This window comes from Zootoca vivipara, chromosome 8, assembly GCF_965207765.1.
Source record: "Zootoca vivipara chromosome 8, rZooViv2.hap1.1, whole genome shotgun sequence".
Taxonomy (NCBI): domain Eukaryota; kingdom Metazoa; phylum Chordata; class Lepidosauria; order Squamata; family Lacertidae; genus Zootoca; species Zootoca vivipara.
In genome coordinates this window covers 37,153,221-37,178,444 of record NC_142591.1, presented here as the reverse complement: position 1 = coordinate 37,178,444, position 25,224 = coordinate 37,153,221, and the positions used below count along the sequence as shown (strand labels likewise).

Here is a 25,224-nt window from a genome sequence, read left to right as displayed (position 1 = left end):
TTTTTTCATTAATGCATGCATTTTTGGACCCTTCCCCAACTCCTTCCAAGGGCAAAGCCATTCTGAGTCTTCTTCCCAGGGAAGTTGGGTTGTGGCAAATTCACCTCTACCCTAAGGTGGTAGTAGCTGTTTCTCATTAAAGTGCAAACAGAATGAGATCCTCCCCACAGCCCTATGTGTGAGTCACATGGTTTTCAGGATCTTTTCGCCTCCTCAGAAACAAAGTATCGCAGAATTAGGATGAACTTCATTTTCACATGTCTTCCCTCAAAAAATCATGGGAACTATAGCTTACCTCTCACAGTGCTACAATTGCATCTTAACAAATAATAATTTCTGGGATTCTTTGGGGGAAGTCATGTGCTTTTTATGTGTGTATATGCACCCCGAGTTTCAGGAACATGATAGAATCTCAGCAAGTCTTTTTTATGAAAACATAACAACATCTCGTGTGATTTGAGAGGAAGAGACTTTTGAGAGGAAGAAACTAGCATGTGGAAAAGACTAGCTCCCTAACAAATGATACAGCACTTCTTTCTCTGTTTTTCTTTTTAACCTTTTTATGTCCTTTCATGCTATCAGTTCATCTGACAAAAGGAAAATGTGACCCGCAAGTTCCTGGTTTAAAATGCATGAATGATAAATTGATGATGCAAACGATGCACTTGGTGAGCCAAGCATTTTTGGAAGATGTACACAATCAGCATTTGTTCTGAGTGGTTTCTTTATAGACAAGGTTAATAAACCTGGGCATCGGAGGCAACGCTTCAAATGACTGAGCACGGCTTCCCACCTTCCATGATGTAAATAAAATATTTCATAATACCCATCCACTCACAAGTTTTTATTTTATTAAGAAAAACAGCTAAATCTAACAGTGGTAGGCATTTAGAGTTTTACAGTTCTTAGAAGGAAAGATCTGCCATGTCTACCTGCAGCAAACCTGTCTGCTCCCCATTTACAAAGTGTGTTTGTGGGCTGCATGCGTGTTTGTTCCAGGAGCTACAAGCTTGCATGAATACAGGCTTCCCTAGGCTAGACCTGGCAGAGCCCTTCTAAAGGCATCCTCTGAAATCCTCAGAGCTTGAAATCACAGGGCCTAGAAAAGGCAAATGGTTGCATTGCGCCTCAACTGACAGATACAGCATTCAGGGTTTGAGGCCTTCAATCAATGGATAACTAGTCTAGGCTATAAAGCTCAGTTGCTTCAGGACACCATTGAGGCAACTTGCATGTTTTGCTGTGGTGCTAAAGTCCACACCTAGGCCACTCTCAAATCTTGCTTTGTTTCATTTTCTTGTCTGGTGGGACACTGGAACTACTGGCCTTATCCTTGCTTGGGCCTATCCATGGTGGTGGGCATCACTACAGATCAGGACATTTATGTCAACAATCCAATTGCTTCATTTCATATTGCACCTCTGCCACTTAACACAAGTATACCCTAGGGCAGACATCCCCAAACTTGGGTGTCCAGCTGCTTGGGGGCTACAATTCCCATCACCCCTGACCACCGGTCCTGTTAGCTAGGGATGATGGGAGTTGTAGTCCCAAAACAGCTGGAGGGCCGAGTTTGGGAATGCCTGCCCTAGGCATTAGCTTCTTCTGTATTGACAACATACAGTTGACCCATGTAAAAGGCATCTGACTTGAGGACCATATCCCTTCCTTCTGGCTGACAATAGCATTTAAATCTCAACTAACTGAGACCTGCAGTGCCTATTTAAAGTAGGCAACAGCTATGGAAATGTTCTCTTATATCTTCCTATATAAATGTATGTTAGAGACTGTACAGGGAAAAGGTTACTCAAAGCCCAAGGAAAGCTGCAATACAAAAATATTTATGCTTAAGCTCACATCATACACAAAACCATAGGGGGAAATCTTGACAGGCCTCAACCCAACTTATTTACCAAATATATTTACTTATTTCTGACTGAGTTAATCTTACAAAGCATAAGGAATAAATTTGTCCTGAACTATTTCTCCTTCTCTTTAGCTCAAGCTGGCAAACCACTTACAAAGATTTGAATCCATCCTACTTTTGCACTCTGTGAAAGAAAGGAATTTGATCAAACCTGAGTGACAATTGGCACTCACTGTATCATTTGAGCCATTTCACAATATAATAATTCCATTTTCTCCTCAGGCCAGCAGACAGTTTTGAATCCTGAATCCTGATTTGATACATATATATGCTATAAATTAGCAGAAATTTTGATCCCCTGCTTTTGGCAACGATTCCTTTGCACAACCAATTCGAAGTGTGTCCTCGCAGTGGAAAAGAACAATGTGAAAGGAAGCTTGTTAGGGCACACTGGTGACACATGATACAGACATCACTATCAGCTTAATAAGCATACCCAATATGACATTACCTTTCTAAAATAAGTATCCCACAAGGAAGGTACTCAGCAGATAGCCGTCAGTAGAGGAACATGTACAGTCTCTAACTAGCATCTGTGTCATGTATCACTGATAAATATGAGGCACATATTGAGTTAAACTAAGGCTTAACCTAGCCAACTACTGTACAGTAAACTGAATGTGCAGAACCTTTTCTCACCTTTCAGAGATACTGTTGAAATTCTTCCCAATCAAATTCATGCCTGGACTTTTACTTTTATTTAGTTCTGGATTACCTGATCTTCATTAGAAATGATGCATTAGGATTTCCCCATTGTTCTGATTTTGGCGAGGGGCCATCACTTAGTGATGGAGCACCTACCACAGAAGGTCCCAGGTTCAATCCCTAGAATCTCCAGGTAGGACAAGGGATTTCCTTGCCTGAAATTGTAGACAGTACTGAGTGACATGGTCTGACTCAATATAATACAGCTTCTTGTGTTTCTACGTACATGGCTTGCCATGGACAATTATGTAGGGGTCACCAACTTCAAATCAGACTTGAGAAAAACATCATGAATGAACTGGGGAGGGGGAGGATTTCTCGTCCATAAGTACAGAGCACCCCCATCACAAAACACCACTCCATCAACAATAAATCCAATGTATCAACTAAAATAGCACAGACATTTGGAACAGAAAATCAGCATGAATGATATTTGGCTGGACCATAGAATCATAGAGTTGGAAGGAACCCCCATAGTAATCTAATCCAACTCCCTGCAATGCAGAAAATCTCAACACATGGTACCCATCCAATCTGAAACCATACCAGACCCTGCTTAGCTTTGAAAATGTGCTAGCCGTTTTATTGCCAATTTCATACCGACACAAAACATGGTTTTAATTTTATTAAAAATACAATTTATAAAGAGGGCCAATATGGTATAGTGGTTAAGATTGTTGGAGTATGACCTGAGATAACAGGGTTCAAATCCCCTTTCAGCCACATATGTCACTGGGTGATCCTGAAGCAGTCACCATCTCTTAGCCCAACCTACCTCACAGAGCTGTTGAAAAGATAACATGGGAAGGAGGAGAACCATGTATGTCACCTTGAGCATCAATCAATCAATAAAGTATTTTTTATAAAATAAATAAATAAATAAATAAATGTACTTTTAGCTTGCATTTCAGATGCATGGTGGGTCTATTCCACTGAGCAGATAAATCTGGTCCACCTCTCTGTAGCTGACAGCCATCCACCCCCCAGTAGTCCTGAAACATGAACCAACCACAATATAGGATAATATACTATATTTATATTTTCTAAATAACAATCTATTAACCCAAAACCCTGCTGCAGTTTGCTAGCATTTTAGAGCCTCGGTGAACCTTTAACACAATTTGGCAGACTAAAAGGGTTGTTGTTGTTGCTGCTGCTGCTGCTGCTGCTGTTCATTAAATTACAGAAGATGGTTGCACAAATCATTAATATCATCAGAAGCAAGTAGTTTCAAGACTACTGGTTTTGTGATCAAGCTCTATTTTTTTTTATAAAAATCTTTTTTTAAGAGAAGGAAGATGCTTCATCACAGCAGGAAAAATATATTTATTTTACAAAAAATTATATGCCGCTTAATCGTAAAACACAAAAACAAAACTCAAAGTAGTTTACAAAAAAGTAAGGTATTTCTTATGTTGATGTGATTCTTCAGCTTTGCCCTATAACTACAAGACCCTACAGCTAGTTCCAAGAGAGATGAGAGACATCACACTACAAAGTGCTTCACTTCAGCTGAAAATTTCACAAGACTATTGAGCAATTTAGTATTAAAATGGGGGTTGGCAGAAGGAAACCTGCTGACTGCAATTCTGTAAGGGTTTATCTACCATATTGCACTACACCAGGAATGAGAAACCTTTGGCCTTCCATATATTGATGAACTCCCATCAGCTCTAACAAACCTGGTCAATGGACAGAGATGATGGGTATTGTGTAGGCTCCCCATACCTGCACCACTTTGAATTACCTGGTTCCTTTATGCTCACTCTCATGTCATTCTGGGTAATCTCTAGTGCTTATGCTCATTTGATTAAGGCACATTGCATGACTGCGCAGCACACAGTTGACACTTGCCTGGAATAACATAGCTGCCAAGTCTCCCGTTTTTCACGGGAAACCCCCGTATTTTAAACCATTCCCGCTAGCAGCCTGGATTGGAAAAAATCCCGTAAATCCCCCGGATTTCCTACCTGCCAGGGAGGCTCCATTTTAGGTCCTGGCACCGCCTGGTTTCCGGTGCCCAGACATGGGTAGTGCGGCACCAGAAGTTGCTTCTACGCATGTCCAGACATGCATAGAAGCGACTCCCAGTGCTGCACTACCCATGTATGGGCACCAGAAATTGGGCAGCACCAGCACCGGAAGTTGCTTCTACGCATGTCCAGACATGCGTAGAAGCGACTTCCAGTGCCGCGCCGCTGCTGATCCCACATTTTTCACTGGGAGACTTGGCAGCTACGTGGAATACATAACCCTGTACTTCAGTAATCTCACCTTCTGTGCTGATCAGAAATAAAGGCCTTTCAGTGGTGGCGCTTCAGTTCTGGAATGAGGAAGATACATTCACTCAACGCTGTACACGTTTTTGCCATCTGAAGCACATTCTTTATCTCACAGAATTCTGGGCACTCTTGTTTGTTAAGGTTTACTGGGAATTGTAACTTTGTGAAGGGTGAACTACAGTGTACAGAATTCTTTTGAAGGAGAGAATAATGCACTTTGAATGTGCTTTAGGGTTGCAGTGTGTACACAGCCTAGCTTCCAACAGAGAGATGCTAAAACAGGGATGGGAAGCATATGGCCTTCTATCAACCCTAACCATTGGTCATGTGTGCTTGGGCTACTGGAGTCTAACAACATGCCATTGTTCTCCTCTGCACCATGGGAAACAGGTGAGGTGGGTAAGATCTCAGAGAAGTCCTTCATTGCTGTGGCGCCTGTTCTGTCTCTGCACCGCCTCTCCCCCTTTCAACACCAAAAATGGCATGCATGTCAGCAGTCACACATGTTTTGATTGCGTACAAGTAGGGAGGTATTAAGTTCAGTGTAAACAAATCACAGACAAGAGAGTAAGGACAAATCCTACCATACGTCTGCAGTGCATTCAATACACATACACTTGGCTTCTCCTAAAGAATCTTGAGAACTGTGGCTATAGCTAATATTCCCAGCATCCGTATCAAACTACAATTCCCAGGATTTGGGGAGGGGAAGTCATGTGTTATAAAAGTGTGTTGGATACTCTTTACTTGTATAATGTGCATCTGTCCTAGGAGTAAAAATGGGAATATTAATGCTGCAGTTGGGGAACTGGCACTCAACTTAGTCATAATCATTATTTTCAACATGTCTGCTATGAGGAAAACCGAGTTGAATGCCATCGCTAATGTTTAAACACCAGTTTTGAAGAAATGGGATGCTTACAACATTGGCTTGCCAAGTCAGCACTGTGACTGATGCAGTGCCTCACAAAAGCTACACAAAGGAGCTTATGCACAGACCTTATAAACGCAGCTTTCTACCTAGGGAAGTGTTCAGGGCCAAATCCCTCCTGGTTTACACTGCTTTTGTTAGCAGCCATTCAAATCGGGGGGGGGGGGAAGCTTAATGTATTTGATTATGCTTCTGATTTAGAAGTGTGCTTGTTTGGTTCATGAATAATTTTCACTTTCTCTTCCATGCAGATTACGCTTGAACACAGCAAAATTCTTTTCCAGTCAAATTGCATCTGAATGCAACCACTAAGCTAAGCAGGGAAAGGGTGTAGGGGTGGAATATTTATCTGAAAATTGGATATTATGCCAAATTGCATTCATTTTGAAGGTATTTAATAACTGTGGCAAATGTGTTTTATTTATGTATCTCAGTCCTTGTACTCAATTGAACAAATATATGTACAGAGTCATTGTGCTGGGACTTATAAAATGGGAGTGCATGCCAATCTTTGCTTCTGTTGCCCTTACTATTATTATTTTTTATAATGAGTTAATGTTGAGAGTCAGGTGTTCCTACCATGGGAATTTGCTCTTGCTAAGCATATTTGTCCCAATAATATGAGATAAAATGAACTCTGACAGACTTAGTTGTTCCAAGTAACTAGAATGTGAGTCACGCCCAGAATAAGGACTCCATCCAATGACAAGTTCACCCAGCATTCATTCTGTTTTGCTTGCAAAAAGGTGATTCAGTGGTTAGACTATGTCCTGTTTTTACAGAGCATTCATACTTATTAGTTGATCGGGTGATTTTATGGCAATAATCATTCATCCTGATTTGCTTGTAAGGTCTTGACCTGACTTCCAGCTAATCATTTGTCCAACCCACATTTTTTCAAAGCATTTCCCTGTCATTTTTCAAACTGCAAAATATATATTTTAAAAATCCATTTTATTTTCTAAGTGAATTTGTTGCATGTGTGTTGTGTGGAAGAGGAAGTGTTGTGTGTGCTACACGTCCTGTTTTGCAATCAGCAGGCTTTCCTCAGGTGCAGCAGATGACACTTTCTTTGCTAGTGCTGGAGAAAGATTTAGCTGCTAGTCCAGTCAACTTCTGTGCATGAGAATTAGGGGAGAGGGGGCTATCTTGTTCATTGCCTCCAGCAACAACATGGCTTAACTCAGCCCTAGCAGTCAGGTGGTTTCATCATGTCTCTCATTTCTGAGCACAATTCAAAGTGTTGGTGCTGACCTTTAAAGCATAGGCAAACTTGGCCCTCCAGATGTTTTGGGACTACAATTCCCATCATCCCTGACCACTAGTCCTGTTAGCTCAGGATCATGGGAGTTGTGGTCCCAAAACACCTGGAGGGCTGAGTTTGCCTGTGCCTGCCCTAAACGGCCTCGGCCCAGTATACCTGAGTAAGTGTCTCCACCCCCATCATTCAGCCTGGACACTGAGGTCCATCTCTGAGGGCCTTCTGGTGAGAAGTGAAGTTACAGGGAGCCAGGCAGAGGGCCTTCTTGGTAGTGGCACCCACCCTGTGGAACACCCTCCCATCAGATGTCAAGGCAATAAACAACTATCTGACTTTTAGAAGACATCTGAAGGCAGCCCTGTTTAGGGAAGTTTTTAATGTTTGATATTTTATTGTATTTTTAATATTTTGTTGGATGCTGCCTAGAGTGGCTCGGGAAACCCAGCCAGATGGGTGGGGTATAAATGTTGTTGTTGTTGTTGTTGTTGTTGTTGTTGTTGTTGCTCACAGCTGTTAACAAGAGTAAGTTGTTAACAGGCAAACCCTGTTCAGAACCTCATTTAACATTCCAAGTCAGAAAACAACATCCTGGAAAAAAAAATAGAAACCTGCAATTCCTAATGCAGCTGAGCACTTTGAGCTGGACAAATTTGTGCAGCAAACCAGGCAATTATGAATTTTGTCAACATCACTAATCATTTTCTTAGTTCCAAGTCAAGGCATTTGACTCTCGGAGACTAGAGCAATACTATTTCTGACTGCTCCTGAATGGCAATGCAGTTATTAACTGCTGGAAGAATGCCAAGATTCCACTGTCCCTTGGTACTTCCTCATCACTATTCATGATTTAATCAGGGTGCTGAATATGGTTTGCATCCTTATGCAGATTTATTTACATGGGCATTATTTTCTTAGCTGTTTTGAATTGCTTCTTCCCTTTGAAAAGATATTCAGCCACGGTTGTTCAGAAATGCTAGAGCCATTTGGGTGTATTTGATATCACTTAGCCTTATCAGTGATTATCAGAGTGGTGGAGTGGGCAGGATACAATTCCACCCTATATTGGGTTTAGGAAGGATTTTCCTTTCCTTCTGTGAATTCAGCTTATTGGCAAAAAATATAAATAAAAATTTTAAAAATGGTAGGGAGCAGATGGCAATAGACGGGTAGTGATGGTTTGGGGGTCAGATACCTTACATTCCCTCAAACGTCAACCTAGCCCCTTCTCTCTGACCCCCTGCTAGCACTCTTTCCAGTGGATAGTTCAACAAACCCCACAATCCATCACAAATGTCATTCCTCTCAAACATTGTATTGCTAGAAGTTGCTCAAGCTGAAAAACCCAAAATGGGCCTTCTAAGAGGGGTGTTGAGTGTGGGACATAGCACTTTATGAACACTTAAGCTGTCATCATAGAGTAAAGGGAATGGTAAAACATAAGAAGTCTGACAAAATTTGGTTTCCATTTATCAACTCTGTAAACGAACATAATGTAAAACCATCACCCTCCATGCCAGAGAGGTTGTCTTATGTTCCAACAGTCATGAATGAGAATGAGCTTTGCTCCCCTTGGCTACTTCAATATGATATTGTGCTTGTATGTTTATGAACTGTGGTACCTGTGATACATTTACATGTTTTCTTGAAGCAAAATAAAAAAAAAATCCTTCAGTAGCACCTTAAAGACCAACTAAGTTTTTATTTTGGTATGAGCTTTCGTGTGCATGCACACTTCTTCAGATACACTTGAAACAGAAGAGTCAGACCCTTATGTATATACAGAGGGTGGTGGGGGTGGGTGGGAATGGGTGATGGGATGATAGGAGTGGTAAACCTGTTGGTGGCTGTTAACGACTGCTGATGACTGCAATAGGTCCTGCGGGGGGAAAGCAAGGGCTGAGGCACTAAAGAAAGCTTGAGAATGCATAATGAGATAAGAATACTATGTCTTTGTTCATCCCAGGTGGCTCCATGGTTTTAAGCTTGGTAATGAGTTCCAGTTCAGCAACTTCTCTTTCCAGTCTGTTCCTGAAATTTTTCTGTAATAAAACAGCTGCTTTGAGATCTTGTATAGAATGTCCTGGGAGATTGAAGTGTTCTCCTACTGGTTTCTCTGTCTTGTGGTTCCTGATGTCAGATTTATGTCCATTTATCCTTTCCATCACCCATTCCCACCCACCCCCACCACCCTCTGAATATACATAAGGGTCTGGCTCTTCTGTTTCAGTGTATCTGAAGAAGTGTGCATGCACACGAAACCTCATACCAAAATAAAAACTTAGTTGGTCTTTAAGGTGCTACTGAAGGATTTTATTATTATTATTTTGCTTTGACTCAGACCAACACGGCTACCTACATGTTTTCTTGAATTATTGTTTACAGTGGTACCTTGGTTTAAGAACAGTCTGGTTTAAGAACAATTCGGTTTACAAACTCCACCAAACCGGAAATAGTGTCCCAGTTGGAGAATTTTACCTCAGTCTAAGAACAGAATCCGAAAGGTGGAAAGGCACCGGTGGTGGGAGGCCTCATTAGGGAAAGCACACCTCAGTTTAAGAATGGTTTTGGTTTAAGAACAGACTTCCGGAATGGATTAAGTCCGTAAACCAAAGTACCACTGTGTAAATATATGAGTGGCAAAGAGACAGAGAGATGGGGAAATACTTGCATCCCACCCTTATTTCATTGGCTTGCAATACCACATCTTACCATGCTTATTCAGGGTACATATCTCAATACAGGCCCTTGGGAACAGCAGGGGTCTGGGGCTTTCAGTCTGGGGTCCTCTTCCTTCTGCAGCCCAGAAGGAAAAGGAAAGAGAGAGATGTTTCTACTTCTCTATAAATCTGCTGAGCTGGCCAGAGTCCATATGCAATGGAATAAGAACAATGAGAGTCCTTGAAAGTTTCCACAAGAGACACGGAGAGAGTCTATGGGGGTCATGATACTAACATTGCTTTAAAAATCCATGCTGCATTTGAATTTGCTTCCCCACCCCCTTGATAACTCTCTCAATGTGTATAGGCATATATAACGTATTTTTTATGAAACAATGCTAAGTGTTTCTGCCTCTTTCCCTCAATGATAAAATCCATTCTTTGTATGTAGTAAAGAATATACTGATTGCCCTGTGCCACTTGATATACAATCACAAGGATGAATAGAATTAGAGACACTGTGTTGTTACAAAACAAGAAGTAAATCAGGATATGCATAAAGAAACACACACAAAATGAAATGGGCAGGGAGTGAAAAAGTTAGCATTAGTGAATGAACTCTTGTATGAACTTGATTAATACCGTATTGGCCCGAATATAAGCCATACTTTTTTTCCTTCCAAATTATGACAGGGAAAAGTTAAAGTGTGGCTTAAATTTGTGACCTTACAAAAATTGCTGTGGTCAAACCACAGCAGCCTGTGAGGTACAGGGTGGTGGGGAAGGAGCTGAGAAGTGGGGCCACAAGTGAGTGGGGCAAGGCGGGCTTTGTATGTGAGGGGAGAGAGAAACCTCCCCTCACGAGCGGCCCAAGTTTGCTCTCCTCTTTGGGGAGCGCTCCCGCTTCTCTCTTCGGCAGTGGACTCCTCCATATCCCCCTCCCTCAGTCTTTCTCTCCAGTAGCGCCAGGACGCCTTGAGCTGATAGGGAAGCCAAGAAGCCAAGGCAGGAGCAGGAGCGATGATGGTGGCGGTGGGAGAGCATGTGCCTGTGCTGCTTGCGAGGAGGAACCGGCCTGGAGGGCTATCAAGAGCGTGCATGAGAAAGAACCTCAGACAGACACACCTGCCGAGAGGCTTATGCAGTAGTACCTCAGTTTGCAACCACAATTGGTTCCGGGAAGCCGGTCGCTCCCCAAGTTTGTCGCTCCCTGAGGCACGCTTCTGTGCATGTGCGAAGCGCCGATAGAGCGCTTCTGCACATGCACGCACTGCACAGATAGCTTCTGCGCATCCGAGCGCCGCGGAACCCGGATGTAAACACTGCCGAGTCCACGGTGGTCGAAACCGAAGCGGTCGCTCCCTGAGGCGGTCGCACACCGAGGTACCACTGTATTCAGGTATTGTCTTTTTTTTCCCTTTCTTTAATTTTAAAGGTGTGGTTTATTTGCGGCTGCGGCTTATATTCCCTTGACTCATAGATCCCAGCCAGCCAGGCCAAAGGTTTACCATTGTAAGTATTATGATTCCTTTCACTAGGTTGCTTCCATATTGGATGGTATTAAACTAAATAACTGGAGAGGTGGAACAGCATCCCCTTGTGCAACAGGACTTCTCCCACATGCTCTGCACCATCCTTAGATCTCCTTTGGAAGGCAGTGGGAACCCAAAGAACAGATTTAGGAGGGGGTAGAGCAGACATCCCCTTCATGGATCAATGCCTTGTCGTGGCGAAGGAGAGACAAGAGGGTCTTCTTAAATGAGCAATGCAAAGAAATAGAGGAAAACAATAGAATGGGGAAAACCAGAGATCTGTTCAAGAAAATTGGAGATATGAAAGGAACATTTCGTACAAAGATTACCATAATCAAGGACAAAAGTGGTAAGGACCTAACAGAAGCAGAAGACATCAAGAAGAGGTGGCAAGAATACACAGAGGAATTATACCAGAAAGATATGGAGGTCTCGTACACCCCAGGTAGTGTGGTTGCTGACCTTGAGCCAGACATCTTGGAGAGTGAAGTCAAATGGGCCTTAGAAAGCACTGCTAATAACAAGGCCAGTGAAAATGATGATATTCCAGCTGAACTATTTAAAATTTTAAAAGATGATGCTGTTAAGGTGCTACACCCAATATGCCAGCAAGTTTGGAAAACTCAGCAATGGCCAGAGGATTGGAGAAGATCAGTCTACATCCCAATTCCAAAGAAGGGCAGTGCCAAAGAATGCTCCAACTACCGCACAATTGCGCTCATTTCACACGCTAGCAAGGTTATGCTCAAAATTATACAAGGCAGGCTTAGGCAGTATGTGGACCGAGAACTCCCAGAAGTGCAAGCTGGATTTCGAAAGGGCAGAGGAACCAGAGACCAAATAGCAAACATGCGCTGGATTATGGAGAAAGCTAGAGAGTTCCAGAAAAACGTCTACTTCTGCTTCATTGACTATGCAAAAGCCTTTGACTGTGTCGACCACAGCAAACTATGGCAAGTTCTTAAAGAAATGGGAGTGCCTGATCACCTCATCTGTCTCCTGAGAAATCTCTATGTGGGACAAGAAGCTACAGTTAGAACTGGATATGGAACAACTGATTGGTTCAAAATTGGGAAAGGAGTACGACAAGGTTGTATATTGTCTCCCTGCTTATTTAACTTATATGCAGAATTCATCGTGCGAAAGGCTGGACTAGATGAATCCCAAGCCGGAATTAAGATTGCCGGAAGAAATATCAACAACCTCAGATATGCAGATGACACAACCTTGATGGCAGAAAGCGAGGAGGAATTAAAGAACCTTTTAATGAGGGTGAAAGAGGAGAGCGCAAAATATGGTCTGAAGCTCAACATCAAAAAAACCAAGATCATGGCCACCGGTCCCATCACCTCCTGGCAAATAGAAGGGGAAGAAATGGAGGCAGTGAGAGATTTTACTTTCTTGGGCTCCTTGATCACTGCAGATGGTGACAGCAGTCACGAAATTAAAAGACGCCTGCTTCTTGGGAGAAAAGCAATGACAAACCTAGACAGCATCTTAAAAAGCAGAGACATCACCTTGCCGACAAAGGTCCGTATAGTTAAAGCTATGGTTTTCCCAGTAGTGATGTATGGAAGTGAGAGCTGGACCATAAAGAAGGCTGATCGCCGAAGAATTGATGCTTTTGAATTATGGTGCTGGAGGAGACTCTTGAGAGTCCCATGGACTGCTAGAAGATCAAACCTATCCATTCTTAAGGAAATCAGCCCTGAGTGCTCCCTGGAAGGACAGATCGTGAAGCTGAGGCTCCAATACTTTGGCCACCTCATGAGAAGAGAAGAATCCTTGGAAAAGACCCTGATGTTGGGAAAGATTGAGGGCACTAGGAGAAGGGGACGACAGAGGACAAGATGGTTGGACAGTGTTCTCGAAGCTACGAACATGAGTTTGACCAAACTGCGGGAGGCAGTGGAAGACAGGAGTGCCTGGCGTGCTATGGTCCATGGGGTCACGAAGAGTCGGACACGACTAAACGACTAAACAACAACAACAACAAGAGCAGACATAGGCAAACTCGGCCCTCCAGATGTTTTGGGACTACAACTACCATCATCCCTAGCTAACAGGGCCAGTGGTCAGGGATGATGGGAGTTGTAGTCCCAAAACAGCTGGAGGGCCAAGTTTGCCTATGCCTGGGGTAGACACAGAAGTCCCATTGCACAAGGGGAAGTTCTTCCACTCACACAATAAACTGGTTGCCTACCAGCCCGTGTTCTTAATTCCAGAGATTTTAGCATTTTTAAAACAAATTTGATGCTCATGGAGCCACTGCATTTGCAGGATTAAAATATTAATAAATCCTAAATAGATTTCTGTTCTTTAAAAGGGTTAACATTTTGATTGCTCTGTGCTGGCTGGGATAGAGGTTGGAGTTTGACAGGCAATCAAGAAGTCATGATAGATGAACCGGAAAAAAACAATTCAGAACTCTCTCTTTTCTATCTGGCAGAGCTGGAGAACACAGTACATTTTTCATTCATTATGGCTTTATGTTTATAATTAACCAACCCCTTCCACAAACCCTTTTCACACAGTAGACATTCTCACTTTGAAACTCTGCACATAGAAAGAAAAAAGGTTGGAAAGGGCAATAACAGCAAGGCTAATGCTGGTGCTTCCAGTTTTTAATGCTAATGAGGCTATGTAACCCGATTCTCTCTGCTTCAGTTCACAAATACAATTTTTGGAGACCAAATAAATGAAAAAGTGGTATGACACAGAGGTAAATTTGCCTGAAAAATACTTGATGCATCACATTCGTGTGTCATGAAATGTCCCATTTATTTTGATGCATTTTATTCTCTGATGTTGAAATGTGTATGATGTAAAAAAGTCTGAATTATACAATGCGATATCTGGAAGGAAAGTGTCAGAACTAAATAACAGAAAATAATGGTATTTTCGTGGCTCAGACAAACACCCAACCTTGGACTTGGCTTCTGGAAACAAGGAAAGTGCAAATAAAGCCTGATGACCAAGTTCTCGCCTAGGTGAGGGATTGATAAGCATTGTATGGTAATTCTTGCAAGCAACACTGATTTTGTTAGTAAAACAAATAACTAAATAAATATAATGAGCTCTAGTTGAGCACATATCACTTTACACATAATGATAAAGCTAGAAAGGGAAAGGGAAGAGTAACAATTCTCTTGCAGAAAGAAAGAAAGAAAGAAAGAAAGAAAGAAAGAAAGAAAGAAAGAAAGAAAGAAAGAAAGAAATGCTTCCCTAGGCATAGATGTAAAAGGACTAGAAAAAGAGTACAATTCGTCATTTGGTAGAATGTTAATAGATCTAAATAGAAATATTCTCAAATAACTTTAAAGAATGGGAATGCCCATATAATTGAACTTGTTGTTTAGTCGTGTCCGACTCTTCGTTACCCCATGGACCAGAGCACGCCAGGCAATCCTGTCATCCATTATAATATAAAGCAGGCATCCCCAAACGCCAGATGTTTTGGGACTACAATTCCCATCATCCCTGACCACTGGTCCTGTTAGTTAGGGATCATGGGAGTTGTAGGCCAAAACATCTGGAGGGCCGCAGTTTGGGATGCCTGATATAAAGGTTTATGGTTAATCACACTTTCGTAGTGACTGATCATTCCCCTGTCCATAACAATAATATTACAGGGATTAGGCCTTCCCATACATCCCTGTTTTATACACATACCACCCATCACTAACTTATGATAAAGCAGACATAGGCAAACTCGGCCCTTCAAATGTTTTGGGACTACAATTCCCATCATCCCTGACCACTGGTCCTGTTAGCTAGGGATGATGGGAGTTTTAGTCCCAAAACATCTGGAGGGCTGAGTTTGCCTATGCCTGTGATAAAGTAAGCTCATCCCCACCCCACATGGAAATTATTAAGGAATTCCCAAATGGCCTGCAAATGATGAGGACAAATGGAAGCCTCTTTTGCAGCAAAAGAAAGCTTCTGAGAAATGTAGAGCAAGTTTCAACCCAGGGCTAATATAATCAATAAAGTCAGTAGATGTGGCGGTGTCCCCATTACAAAAGTATGATGCACCTCCAGGAGTGATCTTCGAGCATTGGTTTCCTAATGCTGATAGACTCCTATAATCTCTCACTATTGACTAAACTGGTCAGGGATGATGGGCAACATCTGGAGACAACTGTTGAAGAACCCTGCAGTCCAACTCATATTCCTGCTCACTGATGTCTTTCATTTATTTCATACCCTCCAACAGTTCTCCAATGAACATAGGGATGTCCCATTCAATAACAATAATTTTACTATTCATACCCCACACATCTTACTGAGTTGTCCTAGCCACTCTGGGCAACTTCCAACATATATAAAAACATGATAAAACATTAAGCATTTTAAAAAAAATATCCTCTACAGGGCTGCTTTCAGACAGCTCAGGGGTCAGATAATTCCATATCCTCCAACATTTCTCCAGTGAAAATAGGGATGTCCTATGGAAAAGTAGGACATTCTGGGATCAAATCAGGAATGTCCCTGAAAAATAGGGACACTTGGAGGGTCTGTTATTTTAAATTTAGATCTCTGACTCTATTTGGCTTGTAATAACAAATCATAATCACTAGAATAAGCAGAATAAAATAACTCAAAGCTTGGTCACAATCAGCCCATTGATTCTCCCTAGTAGGATCAGGCAAGCTCCCATGGATTCATTTTGTAATGGCCCTAACTCCAAACATGCAATTTAGACTGAATTAGATTTGATCCTTGGTCCTTAATTCAGAATTGGCCTGGAGGAGCTTATCTCAGTTTCTGTTGGACCATTCTGTAAGACCTCCCCACAAACCTACCCTGTCAAAGGTTGGGAGACCTTGCATCAATTGAGGCTTCAGATTAAATCTAGGTGCTCCTGTGAACATTGCCATTCTAAGTCTTTAGTGGAAGATGCTGTTTGCCTATGAGCACACCTGTGTGAGTGATGGAATTCATCTGCGGTGGTTTGGTTCAGAGGTAGACAGAGGAGATTTCTTGCCTGCCTGAACAGATTGTATCTGCCTGCATTTGTTTGGTTTGGTTTTATTTATTTATATAGCAAATAATAATTTCTGACAATGTTTTATCAAATGCTTGGTTTTCCAATTCTTCAATCCTGGTGTAAGGTATGTACTGGACTGTTTCTCATAAGTCAAGTGGAACTAACCCAAGACTAGTAGCTTTATGATTGCTATGTAACACATCAAAACACTATACTTTGCAGTGCTATTTGTGTTGTTCATGGTAAATTTTAGGAGACATTGTCTTTTATGTGTTTTGTTATATTGTTTTCTGTTTTAAGTATGGCTCACACTTAAATAGCTCGGTAATAGTTTTATGCTATTTTCTACAGAAGAGAACAAAGAAGGATAGAACAAAAATAAAATATTATTAGTGGGAACCAATTATACTTGCATTCAGAATAGCCTTAAATTGAGTTGAATGCCAAGGTAGTTTGGAACAATGTAGATTTAACCCTGAGTTTATGAAAGAAGGCAGTGCTTTATACAGACTTATAGTTTAGGTAAGAGCAATCTGTTGTGACCATTTTATTGCTCCATGAACAAGAAGGGAAATTAGTGCATGCATATGAGCTTCAAAATTAAAATTACAAAAAACCAGTCATTAATTAGATAAATAGATAAAATATAAATAGATAAATAGATAAAATATAGATCGATGATATAGATCAGGCACCCCCAAACTTCAGCCCTCCAGATGTTTTGGACTACAATTCCCATCATCCCTGACCACTGGTCCTGTTAGCTAGAGATCATGGGAGTTGTAGGCCAAAACATCTGGAGGTCCGCAGTTTGGGGATGCCTGATATAGAAGTATAAACATTAAGATAAAAAGTCAATTGAAATATTCATTCTATTTCATTCAGCTTTTAATCTCTCTCTCTCTCTCTCTCTCTCTCTCTCTCTCTCTCTCTCTCTCTCTCTCTCTCTCTCTCTCTCTTATACAAGGAAGAAAATACAATGGCATTCATCTCAATCTGGAACTTGAAATTTTATGTTGGGGGGGAACTAAACTTTTCCCTGGCAGAAGCTGTTGTTCTCACATTTTCTACAATTGACTGGAAAGCAAATGAGAATAGTTTTGTCTGTTATAATTGAAGTCATTAAGGGTCCCAGGTCAAATATTAAATAATATGCAGATGCATAGGTTTCTATATGATATGGCAAGATGCCATTTGGAAAATGGGGGGGTGGGAGATGGTAAACAAATATAAATAGAGGCACTGGCGGAGGAAGGGTGCAGTGGGTGCAGTTTACCCTGGGTGTCATCCCTGAAGGGGGTGACATCGCCACGCCTCCCCCCCTGGGATGCTAACCGTGGGCGGCGCCCCCTTAGATGCTCACCCTGCCCCCGTGGGCGGGTAGGTGGGTGGCTAACGCCACCCCTGTAGGCAGCTAGCCCCGCCCCTGGGCACACAGCATGTGTGCCGCTCTGAATAGAGGAGAATCCTTAACAGACCACTTAATGGTTCCTTACAACACATTTAACATAGAAATTGAATTGGATTCAAATGCCACATCATTAGATAGCTGAAATACTTGGTCATTTTCCTAAAGAAAGTGACCCCTGAAACCCATCAGGAGCTTTTGGAAATGCTAAGCAGATATAAACTGTGCTGATTGCTCAGCTTTCTGTGTGTACACACACAAATACGTTAATGACAGAGAATAAGATGCTTTTGAACTATCTAATTGATGACGCATGTATATATTGCAGTGCTCAGAAAGATGAAGATGAGCTCAGTCAAAAATATGTGAAAGAATGCTCATTAAAGATCAGAGAAATTAAGAAAGCTTAAATGCTTTGCTGGAGAAGACCGGGACTGTGGTCATAAAAACATACAGAGAGCTAAGCTTCATTGGATACATTTGGGACTCACTTTGTGGGACTATATGCACATTGTGTACATCTAAAACTACATTTGATCCAGCACAGCATCTCCACAAGGAGCTGGAAATCTCAGAGGCAAGGCACTAGAAAAACAATTGCTATGGTAGCCTTCAGATTGCCAGTATTCTGCAGAAACAATTCAAGTGCATACTGGAAATTTGGGTTTACTTAATTAAAGTGTACAAAAGCGCTCTGTCACCCTGGCACAACAAGCCCATTAAGAAAATAGAAGCCCAGACGTTTTGTGGTTAGGAAAGTGGTCATCAAATGCATTGAAAAGTGTGGAGGCAACAAAGGATCGATACAAAGAGGCATAACCACCCCACAATCAAATCTGGATGAATGCTCATTACCCTATAATCTACCTGCAAAATAAACAAACAAATAGAAATGAATGCTCACTTCTGTAGTCTACTCCTCCTGTGAGCTTTGGGCAAACAAACGAGGGTGAATGCTTGGGTAGGCAAACTAAGGCCCAGGAGCCGAATCTGGCCCAATCACCTTCTAAATCCAGCCAACAGATGGTCTGGGAATCAGTGTGTTTTTACATGAGTAGAATGTGTCCTTTTATTTAAAATGCATCTCTGGGTTATTTGTGGGGCATAGGAATTCGTTCTCTTTTTTCCCCAAAAAATATAATCTGGCCGCCCACAAGGTCTGAGGAACAGTGGACCGGCCCCCTGCTGAAAAAGTTTGCTGACCCCTGGCTTAGGAAATAGGTCATCCAGAGGAGTCCCATGCCCTCGTTGGTTGCCCTAGCTAACATTTGATAGATGCCAGATGGGGTTGGGGGCAGTCTTACAGAGGAGTTACTATGGCACAGAAATCTGGAAATTGTAAGGGCACCACAGAAGTATAGGATCCTGTTTGCCACCACCATGCCCCTTACTTTCAGTGCTTTTAAAAATGAATTTTCACTGGTAGGGAAGGAATTCAAACAAGCACTTTTAACCATGTGAAAATTCATTTTTAAACTTATATAAAAATGCAAATTGCATAATAAAGCAATACTGTGATAAATGTTTTCCACCATTAAATGTGATTTAAATAAATTTAGAACTTACATTTAACAGCAGTATTCTCTATTCCACTCTCACACCACTAGCAACAGGAACCGTCATAGAATCATAGAACTGTAGAGTTGGAAGGGACACAGAGAATCATCTAGTCCAACCCCTGCATTGCAGGAATCTCAACTAAAGCATCCATGACAGATGAGCACTCAACCTCTGCTTTAAAGCCCCTAAGGACGGAGAGTCTATCACCTTACGAAGGAGTCTGTTCCACTGTCAAATACCTCTTACTTCTTTAAAAAAATAATTTTTATTGAATTTTCAAATTATAACAACAAATTTTCCACAAATCTTAATTGAAATACCTCTTACAATCAGAAAGTTCTTCCTGACGTTGAGTCAGAATCTCCTTTCCTGCAACTTCAAGCCATTGGTTTTGAATCTACATCTGCAGCAGAAGAAAACAAGCTTCCTCCATCTTCCATGCAACAGCCCCTTGTATATTTGAAGATGCCTATCAGAGCTCTGCTTAGCCTTCTCTTTTCCAAGCTAAACATATCCAACTCCATCAACCATTCCAGACCCTTGATCATCATGGTCACCCTCCTCTGCACATGTTGCAAGTTGTCAATATCATTCTTAAATTGTGGTACTCAAAACTGGCCCCAGTACTCCAGGTCTGACCAAGGCAGAATAGAGTTGGACTATGACTTCCCTTGAGCAGGACACTATACTCCTGTTGGTGCAGCCTAGAATAGCATTTGCTTTTTTGCTGCTGCATTACACTGCTGATTCATGTGCAACTTGTCGTCTACTAACACCCCTAGATCCTTTTCATATGTACCACTGGCAATCCAGGTGTCCCCATCTTATATTTATGCAGCTGGTTCTTCCTGCCTAAGTGCAAAACCTTGCATTTGCTTCTATTGAAATTCATTTTGTTAGTTTAGGGGAAGTTCTCTAATCTGCTAAATTCATCTTGTATCCTGGTTCTGTTTTCTGTGGCATTGGCTACCCTCTCCCAGTTTAGTGTCATCTGCAAATTTGATCCCCTCAATTCCTTATAAATATGTTGCTTATAAATACGTTAAACAACAATGGCCCCAGGACAGAATCCTGTGCTACCCCACTTGTCACTTATTTCTGGGATGACGAGGAACCACTAGTAAGCACACTTTGCGTTCAGTTCTCTGAGTATGGTTTTTTTTGCTTTCTGTACAACAGCATTGGTCAGTTTTTGGTTTGTTTTCTGATGCTGTTATTCTAAGTCTTGTTGGGTTTTCCACATACTGTAATTTTATCAGCCATTCTCTGCTTGAGGAGTATCGTCTACTAATTTAATTACAAGAAGACTTTCTCTAACTCAGTGGCACCAGCAATGGTGTCAGCTGAAGAGCGCTTGGCACAAAAACCTTGTTAATGCATAACATTAGGGAATTTACAATGGCATAAATTTTGTTGGCTTAAGTTCCACCAGCATAGATCCAGTTCAGCCAAGATGACTTGAGCCAGGACAGACCAATATCTGCCTATTCCAAACTTGCTCATTGAAGCAGATCTTAAATTTGGATTGCACTGTTAATCTCACAACTCAGGTGCATACCTAGATTCCCTATCTATCACATAGAGTAAACTATCAAAGATGTGTTTGCTTGAACATCAATTTCTCTTGTTTTCCAGCAAAAGCTTCATGTTGGCCTTTAGTATATCACATGTTGGCCTTTAGTATATCAATGTATGGAACTAAGTAAAGGGGTTGGGACAGCAAACAGGTCATGTAAGGACTTCTTCTAATTAGGCATGACACAAGGAACTCTCAAAAAAGTGGTTGACTGATGGCAAAGCCATCATAATCCAGAAATCAACCCACTCACTAAAGTGAATTAGAAAGACAGGTAACAAAGAAAATAAACCAGTCATACCCTCTGTGCCCTTGTGGATTAGCCCTAATATAAGACATGACTGCCTGTAGCCAATGGAAGGAATGTAAAAATGTCTTGTCTGAGGACTGATTCATACAAACACATCGATCACTTGATGCCTGAAACATGTGTGGCTGATGCAGAAAGCCTGCCCACAATACTCTGCCTGGTCACATATTTGTTCCCAATGCCATATCCAGGCCACATGCCCTGTGGAAGAGTGAAGAGTACATATGTACACTCAGAAGCATCCTCTAACGCAGCTATCATTGGTTTAGTAAAGGCCTGCACATCTACATCTGTACAGAAGAGGAGGAGGAGGAGGAGGAGTAGTTTGGATTTAATATCCCATTTTATCACTACCCAAAGGAGTCTCAAAGCGGCTAACAATCTCCTTTCCCCTCCTCCCCCACAACAGACACCCTGTGAGGTGGGTGGGGCTGAGAGACTTCAAAGAAGTGTGACTAGCCCAAGGTCACCCAGCAGCTGCATGTGGAGGAGCAGAGACGTGAACCCGAGTCTACTGCTCTTAACCACTACACCACACTGGCTCTCAGTGTACAGTACAGCCCTTCACACTTCAGCTGAAGGGATGGCTGTCAATGAATGGCCATGTCAAACATGTCACGACAGGGTCTCAAAACAAAGATGTACTCCCCCAAGCGCACATTCCCAGCATGTGCTCTCCAGGGTGCTGGCTTCAGGCACCAGGCCCATTGACAGACCAGCTCTCTGCATTACAAAGCTGTCTATGTGAAATGAATGCTGACAACATTATCCTTGCCATGTGGGAATTCCTTGCGGATGGTCGCAGTGCCTGGAGACAGACAGTCAGGTCATGTATCCACAGCAGTGATCAGAGGAGGAATGACTGTTGGGAGAAGCGCAGAGATGCACCTGTAGCAGCAAAATCAGACACCTTCATCTGCCCCACCCTGCAACACCACATGCCTCCCCCATATCGGTCTCTACAGCCACAGCAGCTGCTGTAATTCACCAGCAGTTTGACTTTACCCCAAAGGAACACTCTTCTATTGTCCCCTGAGACAGATATATGACCACAGCAGCAATGGATGCAGCAGGCAGGCCTATTTGTGCTTGAGGGTGTGGCCAATATGTGCCTCATTTGTCTGGTAAATGCAAGAGAGGTACAATGGAATATTCTTATACTGACATCTAATCATTTTGAGCTAGTTCACACATATAGGTCTATAAATTCGTTTATGGCCAGCAAGATTTGGTAGCCTTGTATACAACAGCTTAATTTCTTGGCACTTCATTGCTATATACACACTTCATTGTGTGGCTGATTGTGAGAACTAACGCCATTGTAAGACACTGTGCATTCAGCATTATGTGAAGCAAAATTATTCTGTCTTTGGCTTTACATTTGCAGTGGGCCATTCATAATTCCTTTTCAGGAGCTAGGGATCCAAGATGACTGAAATGATGTTAGGTTCTGCTCTCAGTTTATGCATGATAATTTGAACATTTATCAATGTCTCCCACTCATACAGCTACGTATGTGGGAGCTATGGACAGATATAATAACATACGCATGCAATACAGAGCTTTCCCTCCCTTGATCGATGTGCATTGAGAATAGAGGTATTTGGGCATGTCAATATGTGATGTTGTAGTAATTAAGAAGCAAACATGCATATGTGAACCTGCTTCAATAACTGAGCATTCAAGTGATGAGAAAAACAAGCTCTGTTCATGAATGTGTAAATTAGTCTTCAGAAATATGCAAGAGCTACATACAGTTCTTTTCTTTCTATCTTTCATCAGCTCATTGGTAAAATTAGGACACAATTCAGCTCCAAATCGGTTATCTCAAATGGTACAAAAGTTGTATGCTTTACTTGAAGTGTTTAAATACAGAAATTGTCAGTATCCTTTTAAAATAAAACACAGCACCCACCATGCTTTAAAATGGAGAAGAGTTTTCAACCAGAAAAGAAATTTCAAGAGAGGAAAAGTTGTTGGTTTTTTAACTGCTGGTGTTTTCATCTTTCTCAAAGTAAAAGTAATTTTGTTTGATGGAGCTATGACCATTTCTTCCGCTTTAGACACCTTGAGAAACAGGAATCTATTTTCAACCTACCTAAAAACATACTGTAGCTGAAATAATCTCACAGTGTCAAAGAGATAAAATAAAAACCCTTCATCTTTCAAAATTTAAAGGAAAACAATTTGTGTGTGGGTGTAGAGTCAAGAGCTAGCATTTTAGGGTGAAACATTCTGTTTGTATGGCCAGGGTTAAGCTGAATTTTGGCCTATAACTCCATTCACAGTGGCTTCCTGCCACCTATTTTGAAGAGTTTCAGTTATTTGTGCTATTTGGGTTAACTAAAATCCATCAAAATTACCACTTGCTTAGTTCTCTCCCTCATTGAAACAAATGGAACACATTGAACTTTGGCTGAATTATGTCTTTGTCTTCAAGGTTTTAATGTTCCACTTGTCTTCAGTATAAGGTTAGTCTTTTATTGAACTTCTCAGTCTATTCAATTTATCTACAAGTTCAAGAAAAGACAGCAAAAGGCATATTTGAAAACAACAACTGCTCCTTGTTAAACCATTTAAAATATACAATGAACTTCAAACTATAGCTGCAGTTTTTCCATCACAATTTTTTTAAAATTAAATTATTAAAACAGATTCTTTGCTCATAATGCTGTATTATAATGCTGTAGATGAAAATACATTTTTAAAATAAACTGAACAGTATAATCAGCATGATCAAAAACTGATTTTCATTTTTAAAAATATTCCAAGATAAGTATATTTCTTTACTCTAGAGCCATATTTGCATTAATTTATAGACTTCCAGTCATTCTGTATACACATATAACTTTTTCTGCTGTTACAGTTCTGCCTCCTCCCATGCAAAAATACCAAACTTTTGCATATAAATAAATCCAGAACTATCCCTGTAGCTTTAATTTGGGTAGCATTTTCAATAGCTCTTTCCTAAAGGAAAGTGTTAGTGGTAATATTTTCATGGCATACTACAATTTCAAATCTGCAGTTCAAGAAAGTCATAGCAATTTGTCATGGAGGTCTTGGCTACCTGAACATGTTGTATGAAACTATAAACCAAAATGAAAGAGAAATGTGAATTGCTGAGGTTGACCGCTGTTGTAGTAAGCTGCTGAATTATGGAACAAATTAGTTATGAAACTGTTTCTGAAGGAATCAGGGAACTGTACACTCTGCAGTACTACAAAATCAAATGAAGATCTTCTAAATGAAAAGACACAAGTCTATTGTTTCCATGCATTTTTGATCAATTTTTGGTGCCTTCTATGAGCAGAGATAGATAAATGCTTTAACCATTCTTTGGCACAAAAGTAGAAACTTCCCTCATTGGAATGGACTTCTGATTTGATTTTCTTAGGACTGCAGCTTTAGTTAAGGAAAACTAATCCTAAACACACACTCAATGACTAGAAACTATTTCCCTCTGAAATCAGTTGGAAATATACTTAGGATTGCATTGTTGGTGTCATATTCAACATTTACCAAACTTTTAAAAGAATATCTGAACAAGTTTGCACAAAATAAGATATTTATATTGGAGAAATTACAGAACAGTCCCATTCTCTATCTCTCCTCAGCAGAAAAGAATCCATTTATTTTATTGCTGTGATAATGATGATATGATCATGAAATGTGGTTATTTTTCATCCCATTACTGTATTTGCTTCAAAGTTGTTTTGAAGATTTTTCAATGCTGCTTCCAAAACCTAAAAACACTTCATAGATTTCAAATGACAATGAGGCCAAAGAAATATATGTACAACTTTGAGTATAACACATCTGGCTCCACCTTGGTGCATCCCTGTAGACAAAGCACTACTTCTCTGTGTAACCGAGTTTACCAGGTTGCTTGGAGAGAAAATAAATAGCAGTATGATTGTCAGCCACTATTGTTGTAAACAATAATAACAAGATTTCCACTCTGATCCAAAATACATTTCTTGAAGTGTAAAGTGTCCACCTCAATCAAAAGATGTCACTTCCAAGTAAACGTATTCAGAACTGGAGCACTGGTCTTTCCAAAACTCCCATTTGAAGTCATTTTAGAT

General features: G+C 41.1%; 1 protein-coding gene across 4 annotated transcripts in view; it reads right to left on the bottom strand.

Annotated features, from left to right (window-relative positions):
- Positions 1-25,224, bottom strand: part of LOC118090306 (cadherin-19) — an 86,122-nt gene that overhangs the window by 42,782 nt on the left and 18,116 nt on the right. Inside the window, exon 1 of one of the 4 annotated variants that reach the window (XM_060277922.2) lies at positions 9,816-9,894. The exons of the other annotated variants lie outside the window; for them this stretch is intronic. The gene's annotated coding sequence lies outside the window, so the exon portion shown is untranslated. Of the gene's footprint in view, positions 1-9,815; positions 9,895-25,224 lie in introns of those variants that run through there. 4 annotated transcript variants of the gene reach the window in all.